The 25235-nt window shown below is 40.6% G+C and overlaps 1 long non-coding RNA gene and 6 other non-coding genes across 7 annotated transcripts in view; all 7 read right to left on the bottom strand.

Annotated features, from left to right (window-relative positions):
* The window catches only part of LOC143719415 (uncharacterized), a 694388-nt gene that overhangs the window by 135077 nt on the left and 534076 nt on the right, over window positions 1-25235 (bottom strand). The window lies entirely within an intron of this gene.
* Window positions 12896-12967, bottom strand: trnah-gug (transfer RNA histidin (anticodon GUG)). Its single transcript has one exon. It is a non-coding gene; the product is annotated as a tRNA-His (tRNA).
* Window positions 13191-13271, bottom strand: trnas-aga (transfer RNA serine (anticodon AGA)). The gene has a single exon. It is a non-coding gene; the product is annotated as a tRNA-Ser (tRNA).
* On the bottom strand, window positions 13394-13466 carry trnak-uuu (transfer RNA lysine (anticodon UUU)). Its single transcript has one exon. It is a non-coding gene; the product is annotated as a tRNA-Lys (tRNA).
* Window positions 14368-14449, bottom strand: trnas-uga (transfer RNA serine (anticodon UGA)). Its single transcript has one exon. It is a non-coding gene; the product is annotated as a tRNA-Ser (tRNA).
* trnas-uga (transfer RNA serine (anticodon UGA)) lies at window positions 15544-15625 on the bottom strand. The gene has a single exon. It is a non-coding gene; the product is annotated as a tRNA-Ser (tRNA).
* On the bottom strand, window positions 15745-15817 carry trnak-uuu (transfer RNA lysine (anticodon UUU)). Its single transcript has one exon. It is a non-coding gene; the product is annotated as a tRNA-Lys (tRNA).

Below are 25235 nucleotides of genomic sequence, written 5' to 3'. Positions count from 1 at the left end.
AAAGGAAAATAATGCTAGGAAAAAGAACAAAAACTCACTGCTACTTGTCTGGAAAGCCTCTTCACACGCTTCAATGCTGTTGACTTGCCGCGCTCTTATCGTTATTGTAAACTTGTGTCAAAGGCGCAGTTGTTCGTAGCAAATAGCAAGCCCGCGGCACTCTAGGTAACAGCCAGCGAGTGTACTGACACCTAGCGATTAGAAAATATACACGCACCATATTCTCTCTGAAGCAAGATTCTTCCCACATAAATAGGAGCATTTCGTTTTCAGTCTTTTCTCTAAGGGTTCGAACCTGAAAGCTTGTGCTTTCAAAGAAGGTCCCAGTTTCAATTCACACGAACATCCAGAGCACATCAAGGGCACGCGCCGTGCACAAAAAGAGTAGTCTGAAGGACGGGGTGAGGACAGGTGGCGACATGGAGCTCAATTTCAATGGCACCCAGAAAATCTTGCCGTGACCCGGATTCGAACCGGAGTTGCTGCGGCCACAACGCAGAGTACTAACCACTATACGATCACGGCGAGCTACCAGTCTACCTGACGTGTCCTTGAATACAAAGGGGCCTTGTCATCTTTAGCTTGCAGACAAAACTGTTTCTTACCAACATAACTCTTTTCAAGGGTAATCCTGTTACAGTGACTCTGGAGAAGAAGTCACTGAAAAGAAAAGGATTCTGTTTTTCTTTTTATAAAGTTTAAGCTAGGCCTCCAGAAGGTTACAAACTAAAGCAGGCGCATGCTGTCAACGTAGTCGGTAGGATTCGAACCTGCGCGGGGAGACACCAATGGATTTCTAGTCCATCGCCTTAACCACTCGGCCAAAGATGGGGCAAAAGGGACTGCTAAGGGGGGGGGGAAAGAAGGAAAAAAAACGCCAAAGAGGGGGGGAAAGAAGGGGGAAAAGGCGCCAAAGTCATGGGTTCGAGTCCCAGGGAAAGCAAGAACTGATAATGTAAAATGTGTTCCTTGAAATGCTATTTAAGTTGCTTTGGATAAAAGTGTCTGTCAAATGTGTGAATGTAAGTGTAAAAATGTAAAAAATTAAAAATAAATGATAGAAAAGTCAATATTTAGACCTATTTTACACATTTAGACGCATTTTAGACCTATTTTACCCAATTAAAAAACAATTTGCAAGAATAAAATGTACAACATACTTTGCACAAACATAGTTTATTCCAAAAGCTCGAATGTAACGCACGTTATATGTAATAAAAAAATAAAAAAATATATACAAGTACAAATATATGTAAATACGATTATTTATTATACAATCACTACCACAAAGTCTCAAATCCAACATTTACAATAGAAGGAATATATATATATATATATATATATATATATATATATATATATATATATATATATATAATTAAAATGGTTTCATATATAATAAACACTACCACAAATTTGGTTTCATAATAATAATATATACATTACATATAATAATAATAATATATACACATTCACAAATAAAAGCTCAAATCTATATAACTTTATAATAAATACAAATTTAAATAGCTACATGTAATGATAATAAAAACGTAGTACAATTACAAATAGTTTGATAAATGAATAATAATATATATATAATTAGTATTTTTGGTAGTTTTATAATAATAATAATATTAATAATAATTAGCCATTTAGATACACATACACACTCACACAATTGCAATGGCTAGATATAATAATAGTAATAATATAACTTCCACAAATAGTTTAATAAAAATGTAGAAAAAATTGTTATATATAAAATATATATACATAAACATATTTTTAAGAGCTTTCCTTCAAATGTACTTAATGCACTAACGTAAAATTTAAAGTTTTATAAAATTATATAAAATTTTCTAAAATTAAAATTATCACAATTATAAAAAATAAAAAATTAAATATAATTGTGAATGAAAGACAAAATAAATCCTAAAGAGACTCTTTCCACTCTGCAATGGTCTGGCCAGCTGCTGGACAGTACCACTTTCCTCTAACCTGGGAATGGCCAGTGAGTTTACTTTTTGATTGGCCACATATTTTACACTCATAATGGTAATGTTCCTTTGTGTGACGCTTCTTTGGTGGCTCCCCTCTTGCCACACGCTCTTGATCCTCAAGTGCTGCCTTGTGCTGTCTCCATGCACGCTGTCGGTTCTGAGGAGGTGGTGGAACTGATGGCTGTTGGCCTGGTGGAAAAGACGACCAACCCTGAGAGTGCGATGGTGGAACCGATGGCTGTTGGCACGGCTGAAGAGAAGACCAACCCTGAGAGTGCGATGGTGGAACCGATGGCTGTTGGCACGGCTGAAGAGAAGACCAACCCTGAGAGTGCGATGGAGGAACCGATGGCTGTTGGCACGGCTGAAGAGAAGACCAACCCTGAGAGTGCGATGGTGGAACCGATGGCTGTTGGCACGGCTGAAGAGAAGACCAACCCTGAGAGTGCGATGGTGGAACCGATGGCTGTTGGCCTGGTGGAAAAGACGACCAACCCTGAGAGTGCGATGGTGGAACTGATGGCGGTTGGCCTGGTGGAAAAGACGACCAACCCTGAGAGTGCGATGGTGGAACCGATGGCTGTTGGCACGGCTGAAGAGAAGACCAACCCTGAGAGTGCGATGGTGGAACTGATGGCTGTTGGCCTGGTGGAAAAGACGACCAACCCTGAGAGTGCGATGGTGGAACTGATGGCGGTTGGCCTGGTGGAAAAGACGACCAACCCTGAGAGTGCGATGGTGGAACTGATGGCGGTTGGCCTGGTGGAAAAGACGACCAACCCTGAGAGTGCGATGGTGGAACTGATGGCGGTTGGCCTGGTGGAAAAGACGACCAACTCTGAGAGTGCGATGGTGGAAAAGACAAATCCGAATTCCCAGGCCAGACATGCCACCCAGGAAAGTGCTGGGCCCCAGGCCAGTCTGTGCCAGATGGAGATGTGTCTACAAGCCCAGTGTCTGTGTGCGTAATAGAAAACACTGCAGTTCCAGTTCGTGCACATTTACGTTGGCGTATAACTGCCTCACCCTCCCGATTTTCAGGCTCCTGGAACTCAATGGCAACATGTCCATGTTCAACAGGTGCAGATGGGAGTTCTCTAGGCTTTGGCAGTGGCTCCTTTGCCAAACCAACAGGCTGGGGAAGCTCCACTCCTTGTAGCAAGGTGTCCCGGTCAGTTCTTTTCTGTCTGTCGAGAAGCCTGGGAAAGAATAACAGACATTTTTAGCTTTACCCACAGTACATTTACAAAACATCTCTACTGATTTGTTTTTATAAACTATGTACACTAAACTATTCAAAAACTATCCATCAATTGGATACTTCAGCATTAAAGGAACACGCCGACTTTTTGGGACTTTAGCTTATTCACCGTATCTCCGAAGCACTGCTACTTCTGTGGAGTGATTTACTCCAACTCTGAGCAAACTCTCTGCTCCTCACCAGTTCTCAGGTGCTGCGAGTAAATCACTCCGTCCAAGTAGCAGTGCTTCACCTTCTGAGAATATACTTCCCAGTATGTATATGGTTAGAAGAAGCCTGCGTCTCATATGGCCTTGTTATTTGTACACACTGTTGCTATACAAATCACAACATGTAAATAGGAAAATGTTGATGTTATTTTGTCACTTATTGGGCGCAGTATGCTAGATGGAGCCATTTACCTCCAGTATTTGTGCTAAGCTAGGCCAGCGGTGGGGGCGTCGGATAGAGTTACAGCACGCACGGAGATTAGAAGGGTATGTATGGACTTATCTGACTCTGGGGGATACGGTGAATAAGCTAAAGTCCCAAAAAGTCAGCGTGTTCCTTTAACATTCAGCAATATTATCAATTTGACTATACTGACATTATTGGACAATAACTAAACTGATAACATTACAGCTGATTTATAGCCGAATTGACCTCATTTCGTAATTGATGAACTTTGCACTTTGTGAACATTATCAGAGAAAAACAGACTGTGGAATGTCTCAACTGACAAATCAGAATCAAGCATTTCAGAAAGCTGTGTAATAAGCAATAACGTATTCTAAACCGTAACATTCTGAATTTCTGAAAAGCTTTTGTGAAACAATGTATGCATTTATTACCAAATTTTTTAAATCCTTTTTTTGGCAGACATATAAAAGGTTGCAAGTTTCAAAATGAGACGGTGTCTGAAAACAATGTATACATTTAATGTATGTTATATACAAATACATGTGGAATAGAGAATAGTTCAAAAGATTTATTATTTCAGAAGTGCAGTCGTTCATCATAGGAATAGATTTCATATTACTGAAGTGAATTTAGGAAGCTGAAATCCAACTCACCATGAAGACACTGTGGTGTTGTTTATAGTAACTAGCACCAAGTTGGTCTGGTCTAGTAGCTCTCTGCAGTCTTCAAGCAGCTGCTTGATGTGGCTGTAAATCATCACAATTGCCTGAGGAATGGGAAAGGTTTTGCCCTTGTTATCTTTAGGCCTATTTCTGGCTTCCCTGAATTCCTTCAGAAGCTTGAGTGCAACACATTCTGAAACCCTGTTGGCATCAGGTCTCTGGGCAGCCTGACCATGAGTCATGAACAGTCTGTGAATAAAAAGATGCATGATTGTATTATGTATGATTAGTATTCTATGGTTCATTATAGCTTTGTAAACATATAGACTGATTATGTTTTGGAATTGTATGGCAATGAGAGATAGACTTTATGATCTATCCTGGATCTCATCAAAACAGTTTTTTTAAAGTATTTTTAACCTTTGAAAGGAATTAAATTATACAGGGAGCATTCAACAAGACTCAAATTTATCACCGGTGCACTACAATTTAACTCACCTCTCAGCTGCTTGCTGACCAGGGGCTGAGCCACTACGCTTCCGAGAAGCTCTCCAAGGACCTTCCAAGGTCTTTTTCTTGCACTTAAGGGAATACTTGGAGGGGGACTGATCAATGGTATGCAAATACGAATACAACCGCAAGATCTCTGCTATCTCGTTAGTTGATAAACCAGTGATCGTGCGGTTGAGACTGACGAGATAGCCTGCCAGGTTATCCACTGCCTCCCATCCAGGAACACCCCTTGAATCACATCTACTGTCCTAGAAATGGAAACAAAAACAGAATCCTGGATTAGGAAATTATTTTGATACTTTGATAAACCATTCACAAATTACAAGCATCAGGTATTAGAAACTTTACCGGAGCTGGTGTGCTGGGCCCAGCACAGGAAATGTCTTCAATGTCAGGACTGTAAGAGCCACCACTTGGCACACTGGTTTCCTAGATTTTTTAAAAACATTTTAAAGAGAAGAATAAACTTCAGTTACAAAATTGACTGTTCAAATTGACTATTATTAATCTTTTAATTAAATGAACGTTTAATCATGAAGCAACTCATTCATTGCTCCTAAAAACATTAACATTCCTATGTAATTTTAATTCAAAACGATCAAGAAAATTGACATTACCAGAGGTGAGATCAATGAATCACCATGACTGCTGGAACTTGCAAGGGTGTGTGTGCCCAAATTGAGGTCTGCCGCTTCACATATTGTGACATCCAGACACTCATCCTCCTGAACTTCAACCTCCATCTCTGGCAAGGCGATTTCATGTTGCTCCAGTGGAGAAAGCAGGTCTCCTCTGTCAGACTGTGCCAGCAAGTACTCCACAGCTATACGCTCATCTGCCATAAAGATTCAATAAACATTTTGTAATAAGAGCTATATATCAGGCTAAAGCAGTAGGCTACAGTGCATGTGATGAATGTAGTGTTGCTAATGAAAAATCTATTTTGCGATTAACATGAAAAATGTAAAAGCAAAAATCCCAAAAGAAAAACTAAAACAAATACACTTCAACTTCACAAACTGACATATCTTATAACTAGGAACAAGCACCTTTACAGCAATGATCAGTCATGAAAACGATGGTCTGATTGGTTAGCGTTCAGGCAGCATGCAAAGCCTTTGAAAACACACAGTGATGCCTGGAATCACTATCGTAATAGTGTGTACAATGGTGAATCTTACCAGTGGGTTTCCCAGGAGGTTTGAATTCTGGCAGGAGTGCACATCCAAGGACTCTGTTGCTGAGGACATTCATGTGGGACATTAAACGTACATCATACATTTTAGTAAGTGATGTACCACTCATGTCCACAGCTTGATGAGCTCGGTTGATGTTCCACCTAGATGCACCCTCAAGCATGTACATCTGCGTATGTAGTGCATTACATCTCCAACCTGAAAGACAATGTTTCACATGATTAAAATACTATTATATAACCCCCCACTCAGAACCCACCAGGCCTAAGAAAAAGGTTTGTTTCCAATTTGGTGCCTTTAATTTTCGAAGTCAGCAACTTCAGTATTGTGACAACACTATTTAAATATATGCATAATATTGTTTTATAATTTCAATTTACCTGGAATAAAAGTGCACTGGTGGCGATGGAAGCTTTCCAGAGAGGAGGACCCTCTGCCACACCTCAGTACATCCAGAACCTTGTCACCCTTCTGTAAACCGGAGCCCAGTTTTGTGTACAACTGAACACCGGGTGGATCTTGGACGCAAGGTAAGTGTTTCTGCTGTACCTCCCACACACGTGTCATGCTCTCTGGATTGATGAGGCGCAAACCAGTGGTGTCGGTCAGTTCCCACATGGAGTCCAGCAGTCCTTGTATCAAGACACGAGTTTCTTCAACTCCGCGTGTCCTCCTCCTGCAGTGCTTGGCCAGCTCACTGGAGGTGATGCTTGACAGGATTTGGGCCTATGTTGAAATATGACCCCCATGTTTTTTTAAAAGCATGGTCTTTTTCGCCTCTTTAAGACGAGAGATGTCATCCTTGTCCCATTCAAATATACAGCTGGACAACTTGGAGCAGAAAGTGCCATACAGTGGATGGTGCTCCGTTGTAAGGCCAGCAGTAAACCGCCGCATGAAGTGGAACACATCAAGTCGCACTGTGATATTCCATGGTCGGAACCAGGTAAGAACTGGAGTCACGCCTACACCAATGAGAAACAAGGAGTGATTGTTTTCTCAGATTTACATTTGCATCATTAAAGAAATATAATAATGCTGTTTTACATAAGCTTTTGTCTACTTGATTGCAAACACTGAACAGGGTTCTCATAGTAAATTGCTACTGTAAATAGAAATTAAGAATTTTAGAACCATTGTAAATAGATCTAAAAAAATATAAATTTCTATAGTAAATAGTTCTAAAAATTCTCTTTATGAGTGTTCTTAAAGAATATGAACAAACACCTAGAAAAACCATGTACAGGAATGAAATTTAGTTTTTAGTAATTTAGAAACATGCCTGAAATGGTTGCTAATATGAATTAGAAATACAAACACATTCATATTAGGTAAAGACTTAATGTAACAAACCTGTCTCGCTGCAGCAGTCCCGGTCAACGTAAATCACAGCTGGCTCTGGCTCCCCAGCATCCTTGTATCGCTTTACGATGCCCTGACACAACTCATCTATGCCAGCTCCCTCACCAGTGGTTAGGACACAGTTCAGGACTTGGCCAAACTCATTGCCAACATTGGTCATCCATGTAGCAGTGTCCGCAATGCCACCAGCAAGCTTTTTAGTTATCTATATAAATACACAAACATTACAATCAGGTAAAAATCTCTGAACATCAAGTTGAAATTAACATGCATTTGCCTCTTTTTATATACATTTACCTTCTTGGTAGAATCAAGCTTCAGGATGCTACCATATGTTGATGTTATGACACCCTTTAGCTCATCAATGTGACTCAGGATCTCGTTGGCATGAACCGTCTCAAACCACTGTGCCAGAGGTAGGGGGCAAAAAGGCGGTGGCTGCTGATATACCACTTCAGCCTGTGTCAGGGCACATTTCTTTTTGTGAAATTCACAGTCTGTCAGATAGTTAATGGTACGTCTTGCCCACTCCTCGCTGTGAACTTCTTCAAGCGCCTGCTGCAAGAAACTGGAGCTGTTCCCAGCAGTTCTAGGCTTCAACAAAGTCACACACTTCCTGTCAAGTGCAAGGTGAGTGGTAAGAACAGCGGGGAATTTGTTTCTGTGGGAGGGATCTAGTTGTTTGAGGATCTCCGAACTCCAAGGGCAGACAGGAATCTTACACTTACTGCAGCGAGGGTAGTCTACTCCAATTAAATAATATCTCGAGTCAATATCAATGACTTCCCTCACTTTTGTGTAGATTCCTGAATGGTGCATCTTCCTATTGCACTGTGTGCACTTCAGAGGAATACCCCACATTCTCATTGGGGCCCACAGAAACATACGCTGTCTAAAGTAGGTGTTAGGATCAGGAGGTGAAGTTGTAGGCTTGCTGGGACTTGGTGGATGAAACCAGTTTTGAGAAAACTGCTGCTTAAGTCGTCCTGTGGCGTCATATAGACACTGCGCGATCCACTTCTGGTCTGCTGGCTTAATAACTCGACAGAACTGTTTGGGGAGAAAACTCACCCAATTCACTACTGGAGGCCTCAGGTTAATTTCCAGGGATGGTGTTTGAGGTGCAGTTTGTGGAACGCCTTGCTGCTCTTCAATGTATGCGGGTGATTCAGTAAATGATGTTGTTGGAGAAGATGTTGGTGGATCCACAGATTCTGTCCCTGCAAGACTGGTACAAGGATGATTAGTTTCAATGTGGTGAAGAAGTCCAACCGCACCCCAGACTTTTGCACCACACTGGTCACAACATTCTTGGACATGGTAATCTGACAGATGTTCGGAGAAACAGTCCACATCAATGTCTTCACCACAAAGACCACACTTTATTGAAGAACTGCTCTCTGGGACTGATCTTGAGCCTGCACTGCTCTCTGGGACTGATCTTGAGCCAGCACTGCTCTCTGGGACTGATCTTGAGCCTGCACTGCTCCCTGGGACTGATCTTGAGCCTGCACTGCCCTCTGGGACTGATCTTGAGCCTGCACTGCTCTCTGGGACTGATCTTGAGCCTGCACTGCTCTCTGGGGCTGGTTTTGCGCCTGCACTGCTCAGTGGTCTTGCCTGAGCACCTGCACTGCTCCATGAGGCTGGTCTTGCCTGCGCACCAGCACTGCTCCATGAGGCTGGTCTTGCCTGCGCACCTGCACTGCTCCATGAGGCTGGTCTTGCCTGAGCACCTGCACTGCTCCATGAGGCTGGTCTTGCCTGCGCACCTGCACTGCTCCATGAGGCTGGTCTTGCCTGCGCACCTGCACTGCTCCATGAGGCTGGTCTTGCCTGCGCACCTGCACTGCTCCATGAGGCAGGTTTTGCACCTGCACTGCTCTGTGGTCCTCCTTGCATGCCTGCACTGCTCTGTGGTCCTCCTTGCATGCCTGCACTGCTCTGTGGTCCTGCTTGCATGCCTGCACTGCTCTGTGGTCCTGCTTGCATGCCTAACACTGTCTGCTCTGCTGACTGTAAAAAAGCATTAGTGTTTACCCTAGGATTAGTGTTTTCCCTAGGTCTCAAAATCTGCAAATTATCAAAATCAAAACTTTGCTGAAAAACATGTTGTACACAATTACTACATGCAAACTGTCGTCTGATTCATAGGTTGTTGTTCTTTAAGGAAAGTAATACACCTTTAAGTAGAATTGTAAAAACACCCACCTTCAGGTCTTTGTGCAGGCATCTTTTTACTGCGAGTTAAATTGACATTTATATGCATTTTATTCAAGTAACCTGTTATACCATTATAAAGACCTCACTGATTTACATTAAAAGCTAAGAAATTAATCTAGTGTACTGACAGCATTTGCACTAAATTGCACAGCTTTGCTCAGTTTGTGCGCATTATATATATATATATATATATATATATATATATATATATATATACACACACACCTTTTTCTGACTATTATTTCATGTCAGGCTTTACAGCTCAAATAATGAACATTTTTCTCTTATTAAAAAATGTTTTTAAATTAGTAATGATCACCAGCATAGGTAAAATAATCACATTCATTACATACCTTATGATAACCACATTTGCAAGTGATTATTTTCCCAAATATATCATATGCACAGGTCTGTTTGTGTAATGGACAGTTATTAATTCTTTCCAAGGCATGCTTCCACTTCTTCGCCCCTGGCTTCTTGCCTGTTGAGAAGTGGTACTTCCCTTGGGCATACTTGCACATGATGTCATGCCAGTATGAGTCTGGTTTACCAGTCTTAGTCATGTCTATAAATATGAAACAACAGGGTAAATACCAGACAACTTGAGAACAACTTCAGAGAGATACAAATGAAATGAAATTTAAAGAAAAGGCTTAGGGGAAAACATTTAAGACAAATTTTATGTAGAAGAGGGATTTTACACATGGATGGTTGTCAAATTACGTATGTTTGTTAATTTAACCATGTTAAAAGACAATTTTTAAACTATGGTAAATAGAATGAATGATTACGTTGCACTAAATTCAAATTGGTGCAATGAGGGGTGCAGTGAGAGGTGCAGTGAGAGGTGCAGTGTGCAGTGAGAGGTGAGGTGCAGTGAGAGGTGAGGTGCAGTGAGAGGTGAGGTGCAGTGAGAGGTGAGATGCAGTGAGAGGTGAGATGCAGTGAGGGGTGCAGTGTGCAGTGAGAGGTGAGATGCAGTGAGAGGTGAGATGCAGTGAGGGGTGCAGTGAGAGGTGCAGTGAGGGGTGCAGTGAGAGGTGAGATGCAGTGAGAGGTGCGATGCAGTGAGAGGTGCAGTGAGGGGTGCAGTGTGCAGTGAGAGGTGAGATGCAGTGAGAGGTGAGATGCAGTGAGGGGTGCAGTGAGAGGTGCAGTGAGGGGTGCAGTGAGAGATGAGAGGTGAAGTGAGAGGAGCAGGGCCAGGGAGAAGAGAAGGCCCAAGGAGAGGGCAAGGTAAAGGTGTAAGAATGTGTGGTGGTGGCTTTCCAAGGGCTGCAAGAACAGTAGTCAGTGATGACTATCATTGACCATGTAATCAACCACGGTCTTTCACTAAGAGAGGCTGGAAAAAAGTAAAGTTACTGTACATGTGGACATACAATTCCCAACCAAGAAATGTAGTGTAAAAACGGTGGACTGCATGTTTTGCATGTTTTTCAAACTGAAACACTAAAGTCTATGAAGTTTTTGTAATGTCAACAATAGCCAGTATTTTGAAACTGGGTGTACTTTGATTGACTGCATGTACCTTGTGACGTGAAAACAAGTGTTATTCTTTGACAGAATAATTTCATTCTGAGTCTGAGTCAGATTTTCAGTGTTTTGGTAAAGTTAGTGTATGCAGAGAAAGATGTGTTCTATTTTGAAATGAAGAGTGTGTTTTTCAAAATGTGTTTTTGAGAAGAAAATCATCCATTTGGCCAATTGTGTTTTGTGGGTGTGAGTCTGTTTTAAGAGTTTAGAAAAATTATCTGAAGTATGGGTAAGCGCTTGTTAGCGATTGAAAAAAAAAAACTAATAAATTGAAAACAGTAAAAAGCAACAGAGAGTAAAAATAAAGCAGTTCATTATGTAAAAATTATAACATAATTAGTTTCTAAAGTTATTAGGCTTTTTATTACGGTTTTATTTGTACACTCTATGGTTAATACAAAACAAGTCACCACTCTGTATTTTAACATTAATCATCATAGGAATTATTATCCTCATTTATAGTCTATATACTGTTATCTTGAACCAGTCCGGCTAAGCTTTTGCAGTATGAAGGCCGCGATTTATATCACTATATCAAAACATGGCCTCCGAACTCTATATAAGTGTTAAAACAACGAATTACAAATAAAGATAGCTGAATTAAACGTGTGCAACCTAAACCGAGTTTGAACTGTAATGTCCAACGAATAGATAATTTTTCTCTTTCACGTTAAAATGTTAATTAAATTGTACTTGCCTGCATCAAAACACAAAACCGTCTCAGGTAGTGATGGGGTGAATGACGAGTCCTTTTCGCGCGTCATTCTTTATGACGGTGGTCACGAGACTATGTTTCGGCCAATGACTGTTTTGGCCCGTCCAGCCAATGGCTGTTTTGCCCCACTGTTCGGAACTGTTAGGACCCGCTGTTCGGAACTGTTAGGACGTAATTTAGGATTGTTAGGACCTGTGTTAGGAATTGTTAGGACTTATTTAGATTGTGTTAGGAATTGTTAGGACTTATTTAGATTGTGTTAGGACTTGTGTTAGGACTTGTAACAAATGGTTAGGAATAGTTAGGCTGTCCATTCGCCGGAGGGTACGGCCACGACTACAAGCTGGCTGAAAGGGGCATGTCGTTTGTCGATTGGTGCCTTGCTCGAGAAGCGTGCGTGCTGCGTCGGAACGCACAGCAAAATGAATCGTATTGGCGCAGAAAAAAGAGTGTCCTCCAATGCATTGCGTTTCCTTCTTCGAAGATTCAGAATGGCCGTCAAAACGTCTGCTATGTCAAAATATATTTGCAAATTAGTGGGAATGCAGCCTAGTGGACTGATGATAATAGTAATTAATGGAAAATAATGCTAGGAAAAAGAACAAAAACTCACTGCTACTTGTCTGGAAAGCCTCTTCACACGCTTCAATGCTGTTGACTTGCCGCGCTCTTATCGTTATTGTAAACTTGTGTCAAAGGCGCAGTTGTTTGTAGCAAATAGCAAGCCCGCGGCACTTTAGGTAACAGCCAGCGAGTGTACTGACACCTAGCGATTAGAAAATATACACGCACCATATTCTCTCTGAAACAAGATTCTTCCGAAATCAATAGGAGCGTTTCGTTTTCAGTCTTTTCTCTAAGGGTTCGAACCTGAGAGCTTGTGCTTTCAAAGAAGGTCCCAGTTTCAATTCACTCGAACATCCAGAGCACATCAAGGGCACGCGCCGTGCACAAAAAGAGTAGTCTGAAGGACGGGGTGAGAACAGGTGGCGACATGGAGCTCAATTTCAATGGCACACAGAAAATCTTGCCGTGACCCGGATTCGAACCGGGGTTGCTGCGGCCACAACGCAGAGTACTAACCACTATACGATCACGGCGAGCTACAGGTCTACCCGACATGTCCCTGAATACAAAGGGGCCTTGTCATCTTTAGCTTGCAGAGAAAACTGTTTCTTACCAACATAACTCTTTTCAAGGGTAATCCTGTAACAGTGACTCTGGAGAAGAAGTCACTGAAAGAAAAGGATTCTTTTTTTCCTTTTATAAAGTTTAAGCTAGGCCTCCAGAAGGTTACACACTAAAGCAGGCTCATGCTGTCAACGTAGTCGGCAGGATTCGAACCTGCGCGGGAGACCGCAATGGATTTCTAGTCCATCGCCTTAACCACTCGGCCACGACTACAAGCTGGCTGAAAGGAGCACGTTGTTTGTGGATTGTTGCCTTGCAGCGTCGCTGCCCGAGGCCAGTGTAGATCAGCAAGAACTCAACAACAAAACGTACCGCTCCACTAAAAGAGGCTCGTTCACCCGAACAGGGACTTGAACCCTGGACCCTCAGATTAAAAGTCTGATGCTCTACCGACTGAGCTATCCGGGCTCTTGCTCGAGAAGCGTGCGTGCTGCGTGGGAACGCACAGCAAAATGAATCGTATTGGCGCAGAAAAAAGAGTGTCCTCCAATGCATTGCGTTTCCTTCTTCGAAGATTCAGAACGGCCGTCAAAACGTCTGCTATGTCAAAATATATTTGCAAATTAGTGAGAATGCAGCCTATTAGACTGATGATAATAGTCATTAAAGGAAAATAATGCTAGGAAAAAGAACAAAAACTCACTGCTACTTGTCTGGAAAGCCTCTTCACACGCTTCAATGCTGTTGACTTGCCGCGCTCTTATCGTTATTGTAAACTTGTGTCAAAGGCGCAGTTGTTTGTAGCAAATAGCAAGCCCGCAGCACTCTAGGTAACAGCCAGCGAGTGTACTGACACCTAGCGACTAGAAAATATACACGCACCATATTCTCTCTGAAGCAAGATTCTTCCGAAATAAATAGGAGTGTTTCGTTTTCAGCCTTTTCTCTAAGGGTTCGAACCTGAGAGCTCATGCTTTCAAAGAAGGTCCCAGTTTCAATTCACTCGAACATCCAGAGCACATCAAGGGCACGCGCCGTGCACAAAAAGAGTAGGCCGAAGGACGGGGTGAGGAGAGGTGGTGACATGGAGCTCAATTTCAATGGCACCCAGAAAACCTTGCCGTGACCCGGATTCGCTGCGGCCACAACGCAGAGTACTAACCACTATACGATCACGGCGAGCTACCGGTCTACCCGACGTGTCCCTGACTACAAAGGGGCCTTGTCATCTTTAGCTTGCAGACAAAACTGTTTCTTACCAACATTACTTTATTCAAGGGTAATCCTGTAACAGTGACTTTTTTTCCTTTTATAAAGTTTAAGCTAGGCCTCCAGAAGGTTACAAACTAAAGCAGACGAATGCTGTCAACGTAGTTGGCAGGATTCGAACCTGCGCGGGGAGACCCCAATGGATTTCAAGTCCATCGCCTTAACCACTCGGCCACGACTACAAGCTTGCTGAAAGGGGCATGTCGTTTGCTTTCCTGCCTTGCAGCATCGCTGCCCGAGGCCAGTGTAGATCAGCAAGAACTCAACAACAAAACGTACAGCTCCACAAAAAGAGGCTTGTTCGCCCAAACAGGGACTTGAACCCTGGACCCTCAGATTAAAAGTATGATGCTCTACCGACTGAGCTATCCAGGATCTTGCTCGAGAAGCGTGCGTACTGCGTCGGAACGCACAGCAAAATTAATCGAATTGGCGCAGAAAAAAGCGTGTCCTCCAATGCATTGCGTTTCCTTCTTCGAAGATTCAGAACGGCCGTCAAAACGTCTGCTATGTCAAAATATATTTGCAAATTAGTGAGAATGCAGCCTATTAGACTGATGATAATAGTCATTAAAGGAAAATAATGCTAGGAAAAAGAACAAAAACTCACTGCTACTTGTCTGGAAAGCCTCTTCACACGCTTCAATGCTGTTGACTTGCCGCGCTCTTATCGTTATTGTAAACTTGTGTCAAAGGCGCAGTTGTTTGTAGCAAATAGCAAGCCCGCGGCACTCTAGGTAACAGCCAGCGAGTGTACTGACACCTAGCGATTAGAAAATATACACGCACCATATTCTCTCTGAAGCAAGATTCTTCCGAAATAAATAGGAGTGTTTCGTTTTCAGCCTTTTCTCTAAGGGTTCGAACCTGAGAGCTCATGCTTTCAATGAAGGTCCCAGTTTCAATTCACTCGAACATCCAGAGCACATCAAGGGCACGCGCCGTGCACAAAAAGAGTAGGCCGAAGGACGGGGTGAGGAGAGGTGGTGACATGGAGCTCAATTTCAATGGCACCCAGAAAACCTTGCCGTGACCCGGATTCGCTGCGCCCACAACGCAGAGTACTAACCACTATACGATCACGGCGAGCTACCGGTCTACCCGACGTGTCCCTGACTACAAAGGGGCCTTGTCATCTTTAGCTTGCAGACAAAACTGTTTCTTACCAACATTACTTTATTCAAGGGTAATCCTGTAACAATGACTTTTTTTCCTTTTATAAAGTTTAAGCTAGGCCTCCAGAAGGTTACAAACTAAAGCAGACGAATGCTGTCAACGTAGTCGGCAGGATTCGAACCTGCGCGGGGAGACCCCAATGGATTTCAAGTCCATCGCCTTAACCACTCGGCCACGACTACAAGCTTTCTGAAAGGGCATGTCGTTTGGCTTGCTGCCTTGCAGCGTCGCTGCCCGAGGCCAGTGTAGATCAGCAAGAACTCAACAACAAAACGTACCGCTCCACAAAAAGAGGGTCTTTCACCCGAACAGGGACTTGAACCCTGGACCCTCAGATTAAAAGTCTGATGCTTTACCGACTGAGCTATCCGGGCTCTTGCTCGAGAAGCGTGCGTGCTGCGTGCGAACGCACAGCAAAATGAATCGTATTGGCGCAGAAAAAAGAGTGTCCTCCAATGCATTGCGTTTCCTTCTTCGAAGATTCAGAACGGCCGTCAAAACCTCTGGTATGTCAAAATATATTTGCAAATTAGTGAGAATGCAGCCTATTAGACTGATGATAATAGTCATTAAAGGAAAATAATGCTAGGAAAAAGAACAAAAACTCACTGCTACTTGTCTGGAAAGCCTCTTCACACGCTTCAATGCTGTTGACTTGCCGCGCTCTTATCGTTATTGTAAACTTGTGTCAAAGGCGCAGTTGTTTGTAGCAAATAGCAAGCCCGCGGCACTCTAGGTAACAGCCAGCGAGTGTACTGACACCTAGCGATTAGAAAATATACACGCACCATATTCTCTCTGAAGCAAGATTCTTCCGAAATAAATAGGAGCGTTTCGTTTTCAGTCTTTTCTCTAAGGGTTCGAACCTGAGAACTCATGCTTTCAAAGAAGGTCCCAGTTTCAATTCACTCGAACATCCAGAGCACATCAAGGACACGCGCCGTGCACAAAAAGAGTAGGCCGAAGGACAGGGTGAGGAGAGGTGGTGACATGGAGCTCAATTTCAATGGCACCCAGAAAACTCACCGGATTCGAACCGGGGTTGCTGCGGCCACAATGCAGAGTACTAACCACTATACGATCACAGCGAGCTACCGGTCTACCCGACATGTCCCAGACTACAAAGGGGCGTTGTCATCTTTAGCTTGTAGACAAAACTGTTTCTTACCAACATAACTCTTTACAAGGGTAATCCTGTAACAGTGACTTTTTTTCCTTTTATAAAGTTTAAGCTAGGCCTCCAGAAGGTTACAAACTAAAGCAGGCGCATGCTGTCAATGCTGGAAAGCATCTTCACATGCTTTTATCGTTACTGTAAACTTGCGTCAAAAGCCATGTTGTTTGGAACAAATAGCAAGCCCACGGCACTCTAGGTAACAGCCAGTGAGTGTACTGACACCTAGCGATTAGAACATATACAGCGTATAATTAATGTTTTATTATTGTTTTGAAGTTATTTTAGTTATTTGAAAATTACTTATGTTGCCTTTGAAATTAAGGCACAAGAGATGTAATTCTAGTATATAATGTGAATATATACATTTATTGTGTGAAATTCTAGGAACTCGCTTTAAGAATAAAATTAAAAGGCAGACACGTGAGTGAACTTTAGCAACTGTGGCCCATCCCAAATCGACAGGAATTTTGACAATTACCGCATGATAGTTACCAAATTTGTAAATGATTCAGCAGCAGTAGAAAAAATAACTATGTTTGCTTTCTCACTATTCTACTCTTTCTTGCTTTTTACAGAGGTTAAAAGTAATAAAGGAGAGATTTCCCCTTTAGACTCTCGGTTTGGAGATAGAATTTCACAGAATCTATCTTTGAGACCGACTGCACCTCATCCTACACATAGTTCCACACTACCCCTGCCTGGAAAAGAGCCCACATTCTTTACAAGTAAGTTAATGGTCTTTATACATATACTATTTCAAATGAAGTGACCGAAAAATGTGTTTGGACATTTGTTTGATGTTCTTGCCTTTTATTACAAAATATCAACCGAAGTGGCATTTAATTTTGGGTTCATGTGCACAATACATGTTGTTACTCTGCTAGGACACCCATGTGGACTTGAAGATGAAGATGAGCTGATTTAATTCATTATTTAGATGTTAGAAGATCTTTAAAGAAGGATCTGCATTATGACTGGATGATTATAAATGAGTAAATGAATGAAGTAATACTTAAGTCATGCTGTCAGAACTATACTGACTGAATATGAATTTAACCGAATAAATTAGTGACGGAATAATGTTATTTGACTTGTTAGGTGAGCATTGTTCATGAAATACATTTACCAAAGGGTATGCAAATTGCAGACACATTTTCCCTCAGGTGACCGCATATACATTATTATTCAAATATTTGTATCATTTAAATTGCATGTATATTGTCATGTAATCGTATTGTTGTCGTGTTGAATGGATTGTGACGATAAGAAACAGTACACCTAACAAGTCAAAGAACATTATTCCGTCACTAATTTATTCTGTTAAATATATGCTTAAAATATATGTTAACAGTGCAGTAAGATGTAATGTGCAGTAGTATGGAGGACCAAACCTGCAATTAAAAATGAATCAATAAATGAATTAATAAATAGATAGATAAATAAATGTGATAATAGGAAAATAAATAAAGGAATAAAAGACTTGATAAAATAAACATGATTCATTTTAATCAAATGTATTTTTGTATATTTTTCCCCTAATTTATAATTTTTTGCTTTTATATTTTAATGTATTTGTATTATTTTTAATTGTATTTATTTATTATTTTATTTATTTGTTTGTTCCATTTATTCTTATATTTATTTATGCATTCATTTATTTGTTTATTTATTTATTCCAATATGTATTTATTTCCAGATTTATTTATTTTAATCTTTATTTATTTTTAATTTTCTTTCTTTAGTTTTATATCTATTCTTACATTTTTTTGATGTGCATGATAATTAGGTTGGTTGGTCTTGCTGACCAAATATAAATATTAATTAACAAATAAATAAAAGCAGAAAATAAATTAAGGGAAATAATACAAAAATTAGTTTGATAAAGAATAAATCATATTTATTTTATCAAGTCGTTTATTCCTTTATTTATTTTCCTATTATCAAATTTATCTTTTTATTTGTTTACATGTTTATTTATTAATTTTTAATTTCTGCGGGTTTGGTCCTCCTATAATGTAATTAATATCAGACACACACATATATTACATTTAAATTAGAAACAAATATATATATATATATATATGTGTACAATTTAATGGTATAATTTAACATTTTTAATTAGTTAACTTGTTAACTTTTTATATATACATATATACATTTTTAAAGCAATTTAAATAATGAATATTAAATAATGCAAATTTAATAAACAGTACGTGCTCTAAGGCTGCATTTATTCAGTTAAGAAACAGTAATATTATGAAATATTATAGCATTGTAAAATAACTATTTTATGTATATCACTGATGCTTTAGTATTAACTGTCTTATTTCATTTTGTTACTGTAAGTATTTAAATGCTTATGCTGAGACACCAATGAATACATTCTGATTTCAGAACAGCATCATGAAGAAAACAGTGTTCTTCCCAGGGAAAGTCAAAGTGTCTTTCAGGAAAGGCCCGTCGGGCCATTTACGCCGGGACCCATCAGAAGAGGCAAAAAGAATTAAAGACAACCCTTCACTGCAGGACAAGTCAACACCTCAAAGAGAAGATCTGGTCAAGTTGAACGCCCGTTCTCTTGTGTTACATAGAGGAGGGGATGTCTCTGACAAGCAAGAGGTGTTGGGAGAATGCATTCTTCAGTTCGGCAAGTACAAGGGCAAGTCTTTCAAGTTGTTATTAGAGAATGATGTCAGCTATGCTTTGTACCTGTCCGATAAGGTTGAGGAAGAAGAACAGGCTGGGCAGTGCAACCCAGAGGGTCCATGCAAGGATAGCCTCATTTCCTTTCTTGAGTATTCAAGAAGCTTCAAGGAAATTGAAGATCTTAAACAGTATCTGTCTCAAAGGCCAGATCCAGTGCCAGTTTTGACAGAGGATGACAATACTGTTGGATTTGGATCCAGAGCACAAGACACTTGGAGGAAGATTTGGGATACCAGGGCAGACGGAAATGCTTTCTTTATAATGAGGCAGAACTGTGTGCCAGGCAGCAAAATGTACAATTTGCAGCAGTATCTTTTAAAACAGCAGCAAAAACAGATGACCAAAAACACTCCTCCGATGCCCTCACCATCAGCTTCCGCTGCAAGATGAAGGGGGTGGATTGGAATCCACTGCTGCTTCAATGTATATGTAATGATTGATTATAATTAAGGTATTAATCAATATTTTTCCTTCTAAATATCAAATGAATTGAATGACTTCTCTGGAGATTTTACTTTATTTATATAAGTTACCAGTGTGATTACTGAAATGTTCTTTTCATGTATTCTTTAATGTCTGTATTTGATATCTGAATGCAGTGCTTGCTTATTTAACACAGCTTCCAGAAATGAAATAGGGACTTGTTTTGTGTTTGAGAAAGGTCTTCAATGTGTTTAAACATATAGGGGTCATTGAAGCCAATCGTTTAAGGGGCCATTTCTTTGTTAAAGCCTTTCTTTCCAGTTAGACTAAAGTTTAGCTATCCTTGAGAGAAAGAAGGTTACCCTTAATAACAAACTATCATTTAGATGGAAGTGAATCAATCAAAACTAACTTTAGCTGGAAAAAACATTTTTCAAGAGCCACTATAAAACCAAACCAATCTCTGTTACCTTAAATTATATCTTTATCTCTGTAAAGCTGCTTTGAAACAATCTACATTGTTAAAAGCGCTATATAAATGAGGATGACTTGACTTGACTTGTATTGTGTTTGAGAAAGGTCTTCAATGTGTTAAAACATATAGGGGTCATTGAAGCCAATCGTTTAAGGGGCCATTTCTTCGTTAAAGCCTTTCTTTCCAGTTAGACTAAAGTTTAGCTATCCTTGAGAGAAAGAACGCATTATCTTGATGTTTTGAGAGGACTCTCCTGTTTATAGTGAGAGCCTGGCCAAATCCAACCTTGGAAAAGCTGTGTGTCGGTGTGTGTGTTAGTCTTCTTGGTTACAGGTTAAGGAACCACTGGCATTATTGGAGATTGACTGAGTTGTTGTTCTGGACATGCTGGCGCCCAGCAACCCAAATCTGCGACCTGGAAGGTCATGACGTGCCTAACTTCAGCTGCATAATCGATGGAGATATGCTTCAGTCTATCTGTATATGTGTGGAAAATTACTGTGTTTATCTATTTCATAGCCAATGAGAATCATTCATCCTGTAAGCAATGACGTAGCTTAGACCTTGGAAATCGTATAACTGCTGTGATCTTTGTAACTGTAAGCGGGGCGGCCTACGAACTCCTGTGCGAGTATTGAAGCTGACTTCTGCTGATGAAACTGCAAACTATCTTCAGTAAATATTTTCTTTAATTTTTTATAATTCTGACTCTGGGTCTTCATTCTTCATATCTGGTTCTGGGTCTTTAACTGTATACCCCTTACAGTTTGGTGGAGGATGCGGCGGGCAATCATTCCGTGGTGACATCTCTGGCAAATCAACACACAAGGTAGTAAGCTTTTATTAATTGTTAGGGCTGTCTGACTGGAAGAGATTTTGAAGGAGAGCGGGAGAGCCTTCACTCCGATGAGGCGAGTGAAGGAGTAAGTTGTAGGCCTACTGCTGAGAGGATAAGAAGTCGCTGAGAGCGTCGTTAAGGGTAACGGCAGCAGACAGCGCAAGCGAAGCGTGCTCTGTGTGGGCCCCGCTGGGCATTAATGGTGTAGCACCACCCCAGCAGAGTACGTCCCTGGACGGGAGGTCCAGTGGCACCGTAAACCTGCTCAATCTCTTCCATCTCAGATAGGGGATCCCCGAATTTAGTGAATCAGGCAGTTAGGGATACTAACAAAAATAGGGTTGTTTGCCAGGGATGCATCAGGAACGATCCCGAGAGAGAAAAAAAAAAGAAAAAAAAAGTTGTGACCCAAATTGGCATGGACCAGTATATGTAACTGTGATTTTGGAGTATACTCTGCAGTTTCATCACGGAGAAGCCAAGCTGTGTTGTTCAAAGATCGCCGCCTCCATTTCTGCAATGACTTCAGGTGAGTTTGAACTGTTATTAAGATATGGCAGACAAACTGAGTAACTTGATCAGTAACCTGAACAGTCCTGAAACTAATAGTGAGACAGAAAAGAGCGAACGCTGTAAGCAGCTGTGCTCTGAAGCCCTCACTTCAGAGAAATTTGCAGAAATTATTAAGTAAATGGTTGTCTTGATAAGTTTTGCTTCTGTTTGGAAATTTAAACAACAACTTGACTGGCTACAAACAAACAAAGAAACTGAAAAATTAAAATGTTTAGCCTTGTATTGCTTACGATGATTACAAAAAGCAAGTATATTAAATTATGGGTCGAAGATCATTTCCTTGGACAAGTGTGACTAAAGTTAAACAGACACTTTGTGAAAACAACTTAGAATATTTTGCAGCTTATGACAATTAATGTTCTGCCAATAATAATGATGAAGATTATGATTGGGCTATTATGATTAAATCAGCCACTGGTGGACTGTAAAAGAATACAGAGAACTGCTTATCAGCTCGGTTTGCATTCCTGTTTGGGACACACTGCTTCAAGGGTGTGCAGTAAGTTGGAGCCGAGAGTGTTTTAATGGTGGTCATCAGGACCATTTAATACGTAACTGTAAATGCCCACCGAGAAGGTGTTTAAAATGTGATAAAATGACAACACATTTTTGGTAATAATATTGGCTTGAAAGTAGATCAGTGTTTAAATGACGACAGTGACATTTTTCGTCTGAGAAATAAGAGATAAAAAGGTCAAAAGATTGAAGTCTTAAAGTGAATCCTTTTGAAGAAAATATCTATAATAGTAATTTCTATAATAGTAATTTTTATAAGTGAATTGATGAATACAGGTTGATGTAAAATTAATGACTCCAACAGATGTGAGTTGCAAAATATATCAAAGTAACTAAAAGGATGATTGTGTTGTAATTAAACATTTTAAAAAGGTTTTAGATGATATAGAGAGACTAATCTCACAGATGATTTACAATAACTGCAAAAGTATCACAAGCAGAGAGTGCTTGCCTCGTCAAACTTATAGTGTGAATCCTAATTGGAGATTGATAAACTCCAAGAGAAAACTAGTCAAATATTAAACTATGGTTGAGAACTTGACAATTAAAATTGAGATTGAGAAATGTGAAACGTTATTGAGAACTAGAATAATTATTTTTATGTAAGAACAAATAAGCAGAAGTAGTAGGCTACTGAATTAACAGTTGCTAAATGTAAAATGTGTAGAAAGGCATCTGATTAAACAAACAGCTTGAAAAGTTGACCATGAAAGAGCTAGAAGCTGATGTTTTGCTTTCAAAAGATAAGTCTGCTATTGGCTGTAATGAAACAGTTCGCTTATCTAAATCTGATGTGTGCTGTGGCTGAAACAGCCAGTGCGACAGAGACTCAATCTGAATGGAAATTTGTAATGTCTAGATTCCCTGACGTGGGCAAAAGACAACTGTAAAACTATGTTTATTTGAAAACACATGTAATTTCTGGCAAAGATGCCTTAAGCTGGGATAGAGTTAAAAGATGGTAGATAAAAGTTTGATGTTAGAAGTATATGAGAGAGCAGTGTACCAGTCTTGAATGCCTCAGAGTCTCTCTCTCATTCAATGTCATCTAAAAGCTGTTATCTGAGCCTGTGTCATAAGTGATAATAAGCTATTTATAGTAAAGCACAGTGTTTCAGTTGAAAACCATAGACACAGAGATGTTAAAAGAAATCATTACCATTCAGAGGGCAATTTGTATTTAAATGTTAAAAATGTTAAAAGTAAAACTGAATGACTTTAAAGAAGTCTTTAAAATAATACAGACCTTAAACGATAGAGGTGACATTTTGATTAGCGTATTTTAGGACCAGTAACAACTTTGTCTCATTTAGTCTCCACCATTCAGGACCGATGGCTCCGGCTACAGATGAAGTACACTGAATGTACGGCTGTGATCTAAATTCACTGAGTATAGTCTAAGTAGCTAGGTTGCTGCTTTTAAGATAGTTAATGGATTTAAGTGATTAAATACTGTTGTTATTAACCTGTCTCCCTGTGAACACTATTAGGCAATCGGAATGGCTCTGGTGACTCTTGAACGTGCCTTTCCTAAGCTCCAGAAAACAGCTGAGTTCTGTTGAAGAAAACTGATTGTATTGGGAAAGAGCGGTCACCAGTGTGTACGTGTGTACGAGTGGCTACTCAATGACGGGATGATCTTCCTGGCCAGGGGACAGCCTAACGCAGGGGGTCACGAACATTGGGCACCTCCGGATGGAGGTGTTATTTGTGAGAAAGGTATGAGAGTTGAGCGCTGATTACTGGAGGCCACCGGGGTCAGCAGAGCATTGAGAGGTGAGATGCGCTGTGAGGTTAAAATTAATGTTACGGCAGTCTGACCCAGAAATGTGAGTTCCTCTATACCACTCACCAGAAACCGCATTGATTGTATGTCTTGTTTTTCATTGTGACAAGTGTCTGCAACTATGCCAGGGGACGACACCCTGAAGAGAAGAAAATTAAAGATAAATAGCTAACGGGAGTGGGCTTTCAGGAGCCAGCTGATTCCATGAGGTGATTGCCATTATTTGCTGCGGAGACATTAACAAAACTTAATTATATGAGGGACATGATGTTGGTTGCCATATGGGCAAGTAAAATGTATAGAAGAGTTAATGTTGAGCTAATATGTCTATAACATAGTTTTAACTCCTGAAGGTCGTTAGGCATGGTGGTGGCTAAAGATGAAGACAGGCTTTTGTAGGTTTGAGAAGAGTCTGGATAACAAAGGTGAATGGTAAAAGGTTAATGTAATAAATTTAATATTACATTTTGTCTAAATTACAGTCTTAGGAGGCTGTTGAAAAGATTATTTGTTTATGGCGCTTTTCCATTACCAGTACCAGCTCGACTCGGCTCGACTCGCCTCGGCTCACCTCGACTCGGCTCGCTTTTCGCTCCGTTTTCCATTGCAGATAGTACCGCCACAAATAGTACCCGGTAGTCATAGCGACGCCGCAGGAAACTGCCGTGACGTAATCTTATACGCGACACACATCCGCTACCCACACACACAGGACAATGGGGGAAATCGAGTATATGCTGTTTTTGATCCTCGGGATGTGGCTGTTTCTCACAGCAAGAAGACAAACGTTGTTTCATGAGAGGCTGAGGGCAGAAAAACGAAACACTGCTGAAAAAAACAGGAGAGTTTGGGAATTACTACAGAGTTCAGACTACGAGACGAATCCAGTTGTTCAAAGCCGACGCAAGAGGGTAAGTTATGCTAACATAGCTAACGTTTGCATATGTGTAAATACTATACTATATGCAAAGTATTTAATCAACTTTATAGCTACCAGTATTACGTACTAAAATGTGCATGGTTTATGTGTTTCAGATCTGTTTAGCTTTGCAAAGTCGCCGCGGCAAACCGTCTGTTTGGGCTTTCAACCGAGCTACCGAGTGGTGGGATGTTATTGTTCCTGGTTTCACAAACGCGCAGTGGGTTCAGAACTTCAGAATGTCGGAAGAAACATTCATATATTTGTACAACAAACTGCGTCCAGTGATGGAGAGACAAGGTCCTTCAAGGTGTTGTAGATGGAAAAGGACTGTTCTGGAACGTGTTTGCAGGACTGCCTGGCAGATTGCATGATGCTC

This window comes from Siphateles boraxobius, unplaced genomic scaffold, assembly GCF_051911475.1.
Source record: "Siphateles boraxobius isolate OS27281-9 unplaced genomic scaffold, OSU_SipBor_1 63, whole genome shotgun sequence".
NCBI classification, from domain to species: Eukaryota; Metazoa; Chordata; class Actinopteri; order Cypriniformes; family Leuciscidae; genus Siphateles; species Siphateles boraxobius.
The sequence above is the reverse complement of the archived record's forward strand: the minus strand, read 5'-3'. Positions and strand labels throughout refer to the sequence as shown.